The sequence below is a fragment of the Charadrius vociferus genome, unplaced genomic scaffold (assembly GCF_000708025.1).
Source record: "Charadrius vociferus isolate BGI_N301 unplaced genomic scaffold, ASM70802v2 scaffold36, whole genome shotgun sequence".
NCBI lineage: Eukaryota > Metazoa > Chordata > Aves > Charadriiformes > Charadriidae > Charadrius > Charadrius vociferus.
The window spans coordinates 128945-137348 of NW_009649047.1; positions in this window are offsets into that span (position 1 = coordinate 128945).

The window sequence follows — 8404 nt, forward strand, 5'->3', positions numbered from 1 at the left end:
TGCTCTTGATGGAAAGCACTGACATGCTGGTCCTGCAAAGGACATGAAAGAGGGTTTTCTGCTTTATCCATCCCACTGTACAGCACCCACAGAAAAAAGAAAAAATGCTCTGGATGCAAATATTCGTGGCGCATGTCAGTGCCTCTGCTTGTCTCTCACTTCTTCTTTCCAGTGGATTTCCTCCTCCGAGGCCAGCTGGAGGTTTCTTTTTGAAGCACAAGAGCTGTCCCCATCCTTGGCTTTTCTTACGCAAACCTGTCATCTGAGCGGGGGATGACCACAGAGGGGCACGGAGGGGAAGTCAGCTCCTGCTTTCCGTCACAAGCCAGGACAGACAGACAGAGATTGCAGCCAGGCAGCTCGACGCATGAGCTCAGAAAGTGATGGAAGGAGGAGGTCAGGATCAGGCGCCCAGGGAGAGCACCTGACATCTGAGCACTTACCACCATTCTTGAATTTCATGGAGGCTGGGGTACAGTAGGAGCAAGACCAAAGTCAGGCATGTACCACAAAGGGAAATGAGGCCACAGCATCTGCCCCAAAGCATCTGAACATGCCTGAAACCTCAGATAGAAAGCACATGAGAAAGGTGCCCTGGAGGTGAAGTGTTTCCCAAGAGGAACATCTTGGTCTACCTGGAACCATAGCAAGCCCCAAGTTGAGGGGGAGACGGGACTGGGGAGCTGGTCCAGCCCAAAGTGCTGAGGAAGAAGCCCCCTTGACAGGGAATAGAGTAGAGGAAAAAAAGTTGCCATAAACTCAAAAATCAGCTGGAGTCATGGATAAAAAACATCAGTCCTGGACTGATAAACACAGGGGTCCACCTCCGGCTCCAAGAGTACCACAGTCAAAAATTGCCATAAGAGCTGGCCAGAGAGGTCTGGCCACGCTGAACAATAATTAAGCAGTAACATTCACACCACAGAATCATAGATTCTTTTAGGTTGGAAAAGACCTTTAAGATCATCAGTTCTGACTATCAACCTAGCACTGTCAATACCACCACTAAACCATGTCCCTCAGCACCACATCTACCCATCTTTTAAATACCTCCAGGGATGGTGAATCCACCACTTCCCTGGGCAGCCTGTTCCAACGTTTGATGACCCTTTTCCTGAAGAATTTTTTCCTAATGTCCAATCTAAACTTCCCCTGGTATGACTTGAGGCTTTTTCCTCTTGTCCTATCGCTTGTTGCTTGGGAGAAGAGGTCATCCCCCCATTGCTGCACCGTCCTTTCAGGGAGCTGTAGAGAGCAATAAGGTCTCCCCTCAGCCTCCTTTTCTCCAGGCTGAAGCCCAGTTCCCTCAGCTGCTCCTCATAAGACTTGTTCTCCTGACCCCTCACCAGCTTCGTTGCCCTTCTCTGGACACGCTCCAGCACCTCAATGTCTTTCTTGTAGTGAGGAGTCCAAAACTGAACACAGTACTTGAGGTACAAAGGTCTGTCTCAAACCAGATGTGGGACAAGTTTTGCTCTCAGCCATGAGAGCATCTCCTTCTTACACGCCAGACATGAAGAAAGACTCCAACTTCAGATGAGAGCAGTTTGGCACCTCCTTGGGCACAGCGCAGTCTTAGCACAGCTGATCATTGTTTGCTTGAAATAGAAGGAGGGGAGACAGCCCAGGAAGATAAAACAGATGAAACAAGGGAACCAAGGAGAGCTTTTCAAGGGAAAATATGGAAAATGCTATTAATGTTTAATTTAGACAAGGACTTTGCATTGTGTTAGAGCCAAGGGTGAATTTTGTAGCTGTGCAAAAGGCCATAAACATAAGAAGGACATGGACCTGTTGGACCGGGGCCAGAGGAGGACCACAAAGATGATCAGAGAGCTGGAGCACCTCTGCTGGGAGGACAGGCTGAGAGAGTTCCAGTTCTTCAGCCTGGAGAAGAGAAGGCTCCGGGGAGACCTTATTGTGGCCTTCCAGTACCTAAAGGGGCCCCAGGAAAGCTGGGAAGGGACTCTTGATCAGGGAATGAAGTGATGGGACAAAGGGTAACAGTTTTAAATTAAAAGAGGGGAGTTTTAGATTAGATATTAGGAAGAAATACTTTATTGTAAAAGTGGTGAGCCCCTGGCGCAGGTTGCCCAGAGAAGCTGTGGCTGCCCCATCCCTAGAGGTGTTCAAGGCCAGGTTGGACGGGGCTTGGAGCAACCTGGGCTGGTGGGAGGTGTTCCTGCCCATGGTAGGGGGGGTTGGAACTCGATGATCTTTAATCTCCTTTCCAACTCTAACCATCTTGTGAATCTTTGCAGGAGCAAATGTTGTCGCTGCCATTGCCCACACACACACCCAACCAGGGCCAGCAGGCTCTGTCCTCGCCTTCTCACCCAGATCTCGATTTGGTTTGTCTCAGCAATGATGGAAGAAGCTTTTTTGCTTATGTCACCCATTCCTGAGTCACCTCCCGGCAAAGTCACCCGCTTCCTCGTGAGCTCGGCTGAGTCACCAGGCGCTGTGGGTTTGCATAACCGGAGTTCCCTGTCTGCAAGGACTTACAGGGAACCGGTGTTCCCAGTTTGCAAGGATTCGCAGGGAGCTGCAGGATCCTCCAGGTCTAGAAGGGGCCTTCTGCCTCTTCAGGAGCATCAGCAGTGTAAGGCAAAAGGGGTGCACAGGAGTTGGAGGACATCAAGACCCCCCCACTTTCCGTCTGCCTTGCTGCATGGATGGAAATCCAGGCTCCGCGTTGGATTTAGCTCTGTTGATGCCCTTATGGCATGGCCAGGGGCTGCTGCCTCCTGCTTGGACATTTTTGGGTTAGATACAGACCAAACCTGCGAAGGGGGAAAGAGGAGAGCCTCAAAGCCAGGCTCTGACCCTCAAAGCAACCCTTCCCACGTCTCCCCCCTGGCTGGGGGGGCATCCCCGTGGCATTGTGGTGTTTTCCTTATCTCCCATCCACCACAGGAGCAAGCAGCCTCCCTGCCCAGCCAGGGCAGCCTGGCCAGCATCTCATTCAGTGTGGGCAGCAAAGCTCATTTTCTGTCTGGTTAGAAAAATCTGGTCAAAGAAAACCCCCAGCTGCTACTGGACAAGCCTAAATCCAGCAGAATTAGCCAACAGCCAGTCCAAGGCATGTTTTGGTGAACTTATTACAGCCATGTGCTCCAGCAGTAGCTCTGGCAGCTGTCGAAAATGAGGATTACAACTCAGGATGTCCCAGCTCCCACGGAGAGGTGAGAATTACATACGTGTCTACCCCTAAGGATTTATCAGGCAGGGTTCAGGCTTTATAAAATCCTGCTTACCAGTCGCCCTGGGCGAGTTATTTACTTTGGCAGCTTATCCAGTCGTAATAACCGTTATTATCCCCATCAAAACCCAACCGATGAGTCGCAGGAGACGCTCTGCCACTGCGAGGTTGTGCAAGTCAGCTGCAAAATCTACAGAAGTGATAGAGATGGCTGTTAGGGATGCAGATATAACTCATATTCAAATCAACCAGTTTGCAAATTTGGGTACAAGATGTACATCTGATGTACGCTTTCAAATCGCTGAGACACTGTTTTTCTCTTTTACAGATGAAAAACCCAGATATGCTGTCTAAAATGACATGGCTGACCAATCCAGGCTGGCTTATTGCCAATTTAAAGCAATAAATGGTGACATGCACCCTTGAAGTAATGTCTCTTAGGCCAAAAATGCATTTTTATTTCATTATTTCCATTTATTCCATTTATTTCATTTATTTCCCAAATGGCTCACGGTGGGTAACCTGCAAAAGTTTTGTAGATTAGGTGGTTCAACGCCCAACCACAAGACGGCTGGGAGGAGGAAAACATTGAGAAGGTCAGTGTTGGCTTTTGAGGACGAATTAGTGATGCTTGAAGAGTGACGCGAAGTCAAGAATAAAAATGTGAAGGACCGAGGAGAGGGCGAGAATATCAAAGACCTCAAAGAGCAAATTCTGTAGTGTTGTTCTGGAAGTAAATTTTTAGTGTTTAAAAGCAGCCAATGAAGGTGAATTTGGAAAAACCTGGATGAATACATCCCGAAGGAGCTCTGGCAGCCCAAAGTGCAGGCTTTGGGGTCAGGGAGGAGCACGCTTCACTCCTACCCTAAGCCAAGCCAAGCTATTTGTTTGTTAAAGAAATCTGCATTTCATACCCTTGTCCTAAGCAACAAGGATTTAAAACCCTGGAAATAAATAAAAAATAAAATAAAATAAAATAACAGCAAAACACCACGCACCATACCCATGTTATTTAGGATTTCTTTTTTTTTTTTTTATTGTGGGAGATGAACACGCATAGAAACGTATTTTCTTGAACTTAGAGGTGTTGGTCCTGCAGCAGATCGTTAGGAGATATTTGCCGCCTGCTGTTGGAGCGGGGGACACCATGAGTCAATCAGCAGTGATTTACCAAGCGATAAGAGAAGGTTGCCGAGACCTCCTGGCTGTTTTCCTTATCTCATTCCTGTAGTGGTGGATTTTCCTCCAAAGGCTGCAGCTCACCATGGCCTAAGCAAACACTGTTTATGTCTCTGATACAACTAAAAAAATCCCACAAAAGCAAAAAAAAAAAAAAAAGGTTGTCTCATGCCTGGTTTGGGCACACAAAGGGGTTTACAGTCTCCCTGGAGAGGATCTCTAATGGGGAAACTTTCCTGGCTGCGCTCAGCTTCGTATATAAAAACAACTTATCTCAAAAATTAGTATGTTTCCAGCCAAAACCAACTGAAAAAGGGCTGGCAACTTCAACACTTCCCCAAAGAGGGGCAGAAAGGCCATCAGTCCGTGCAAAGTTTTAGTTCAGGCTTTCGGTTCTTGAAAAAGACGCAAAGTGTTTGTGGAAAAACAGGCAGCTGCTCCCTCGGGAACAAAGAGCGGAGGACACAAAAAGCCGAAGGATGGGCTCTGGGGTGCCCCATGACAGACTAAAAGGTGTTTTATGGGACTGTGCAGGTGTAAAATTGCTAATATGGGACGTCTAGGCAAAACCCCATTTGGGAATAAGGAGGTATTGGGAATAAAGAGGTAACTGCAGCAAGTTGCTGGGAAAAAATGAGCATCGTTGATGTCCTGACTCCGGCTCCTCGGCATCACGTGCTGTGGGCACATGGCTGGTGGCACCGAGGACTTCTGAGCCACATCTTACAAAGGGCGGGACAAAAATCAGGTTCTTCTGCCTGTGTTTTATGTCAAAAAAAACCCCCTCACAAACAACATAGAATACTACAAAGTCAAACAGGAATGAGCAGAGTGAAGAAATCCTGTGTGAGTCAGAGGGAGGTTAGGCAGGTTATGAGTGATTTATTTACTTTTCAATTATTATTTTAATCCCCAAAGCATAAATAAAAACATAGAGAAGGGCTTTACTCTTTGCTGGTTAAAAACTACATGTAAAGGCAGGCAATGGTTCAAGGACCTTTGGACCAAGGATCCAACCAAGGCCAGGCTGGACAGGGCTTGGAGCAACCTGGTCTGGTGGGAGGTGTCCCTGCCCAGGGCAGGGGGGTTGGAACGAGATGATCTTCAAGGTTCCTTCCAACCCAAACCATTCTATGATTCTGTGATTCTATGACTTTTGCACACAGTGTATGGAAGCATAAATACACTTACACACAGCAACAACATCTCCAGTTTCGCTGCATAAATACCAGGGTCTGCAGTCAAGTGTATTAACTATTATTTTTCTGATTTATTTCTTCACTTCACCAGGAAGGCTTCTAAATCAAAATCAATCTTTAAAATGTGAATGCAACCAAAAAATGATTGGACATAAATGGCAGCAGGGGGGGGAAAAAGTATACTCACTGATTTTCTAGAGAAAATATATAAAAAAACCTTGCAAAAAGTAGAATGCGAATCCTAAAGCTTATGTAAAAACACATATATGAGGCACAATGCTCATAAAAACCCAACAGAGAGAGAGAGAGGCATCTCACCAACGGCCAAGGGATGCTTTTGTTACCTTGAAGAAATGCTCTCAGGTGGCTGGAGATTTTGGAGCAACCTTGCCCTGGCGCCGCAGACAAAGCTGGGAAGAAATGAGGATTAATCATCTGCTTTTATTCCATCCCGTTTGGCATCTGCTTGTGCCCTGCCATCAAGCCTGAGCTCCTGTAAGGCATCTAAAGCCACCTGAAAGTCTAGAGAAGCCAACCAGTAGTGTTGCATGCCCCCGCCCTTTGCAGACCAGCCTTTCTGCTCCATCTGTGAAGCACCACAGACCATCCCTGCTGCTCTCGGTTCCTGCTAAGGAGGTCTCAGGGTTCCTCTTTTCAACATCTGAGATAAGTCCAAAGTGGCCAGCAGGTCAAGGGAGGGGATTCTGCCCCTCTACTCCACTCTCGTGAGACCCCACCTGGAGTACTGCATCCAGCTCTGGAGTCCCCAACATAAGAAGGACATGGACCTGCTGGAGCGTGTCCAGAGGAGAGCCATGAGGGTGACCCGAGGGCTGGAGCACCTCTCCTACGAGGAGAGGCTGAGAGAGGTGGGGCTGTTCAGCCTGGAGAAGAGAAGGCTACGGGGAGATCTTATTGCCGCCTTCCAGTGCCTAAAGGGGCTACAGGAGAGCTGGGGAGGGACTTTTTACTGGGGCATGGAGTGACAGGACGAGGGGGAATGGCTATAAACTGGGAGAGGGCAGGTTTAGATTAAACATTAGGAAGAAGTTTTTCACTTTAAGAGTGGGGAGGCACTGGAACAGGTTGCCCAGAGAGGTTGTTGAGGCCCCAACAGCGCAACCTGTTCTAGTCGGAGGTCACCCTGCCCATGGCAGGGGGGTTGGAACTCGATGATCTTCAAGGTCCTTTCCAACCTAAACCATTCTATGATTCTCTGATTCTCTTCCCAGATGTTGAGAAACTTTGATTTTCCATGCTGGCTGTTGGGTTTTAGAAGACTTCTGCTCACTGATCCGTTATTATTTTCCATTCTAGGCCAAACAGTCTGTCCCTTTCTGAGGGTGGTGGGGAACATATTTTATCCCCACTTTCTCCCAGAGAGGGGTGAGAAAGGAAGAAGAAAAGGATGGTCTTTCTCATTAAAGAGAAGCTTTAGCATCATTGTGGTTTAGAACAGGGCTCGAAACTGGCTTTTAAGATGACCTTTCTGTGCTGTTCAGCCTTCTGAAAATCAGCCAAAATGGGGGGAAAAAAAGTCACTTAACACAGTAACACAGGAAAAACTTGCTGGACTTCTAGATGAAAACTTCAAAGGACAGTAGCAGGATGGAAGTGGAACGGGCAGGGGATGGAGATAGGATGGAGATGGGATGCAGGAGAGAAATAGGCAGGATGGAGGCTGGATGAAGGTGGGATCCAGGTGGGATGGAGGTGGAATGCTGGTGGGATTGAGAAGGCATGCAGGTGCGATGGAGGAGGGAAGCAGGTGGGACTGAGGAAGTATGCAGGCAGGTTGGAGAAGGCAAACTAGATGGGATGGAGGAGGCTGGAGGAGCGATGGAGGTAGGCTGCAGGAAGGAACCAATGAGGATGGAGGCGGGATGCAGGTGGGATGCAAGCATGCTGGAGAAGGAAAGCTAGATGGGATATAGGTGGGCTGCAGGAAGGCTGAAGGAGGCAACCGAGAGGATTGGAGGTGGAGTGGAGAAGGGAAGCAGGTGGGTTTGAGGTGGGATGCAGGCAGGCTGGAGTAGGCAACCGAGAGGGATGGAGGTAGGATGGAGACGGGAAGCTAGCAGGCGGCAGGCAGGCCAGAGGAGGGAAGCAGGTGGACTGGAGGAGGGAATCAAGAGGGACGGAGGTGGTATGGAGAAGGGAAGCAGGTGGGAATGAGGAGGCATGCAGGCAGGCTGGAGGAGAGAAACAAGAGGGATGGAGGTGGGATGGAAGCAGGCTGGGGGAGGGAATCAAGAGGGATGCAGGTGGGATGGTGGAGGGAATCAAGAGGGATGGAGGGGGTATGGAGGAGGGAAGCAGGTGGGACTGAGAAGGGATACAGGCAGGCTGCAGGCAGGCTGGAGGAGGGAATCAATAGGGATAGAGGTGGGATGAAGGAGGGAATCGAGAGGGATGGAGGTGGGATGGAAGCAGGCTGGGGGAGGGAATCAAGAGGGATGGAGGGGGTATGGAGGAGGGAAGCAGGTGGGACTGAGAAGGGATACAGGCAGGCTGCAGGCAGGCTGGAGGAGGGAATCAATAGGGATAGAGGTGGGATGAAGGAGGGAATCGAGAGGGATGGAGGTGGGATGGAGGCAGACTCGGGGAAGGAATCAAGAGGGATGAAGGTTGGATGGTGGAGGGAATCAAGAGGGATGGAGGTGATATGGAGAAGGGAAGCAGGTGAGACTGAGGAAGGATGCAGGCAGGCTGGAGGAGGGAATCAAGATGGATGGAGGTGGTATGGAGGAGGGAAGCAGGTGGGACTGAGAAGGGATGCAGGCAGGCTGGAGGAGGGAACCAAAAGGGATGGCGGCAGGGTGGA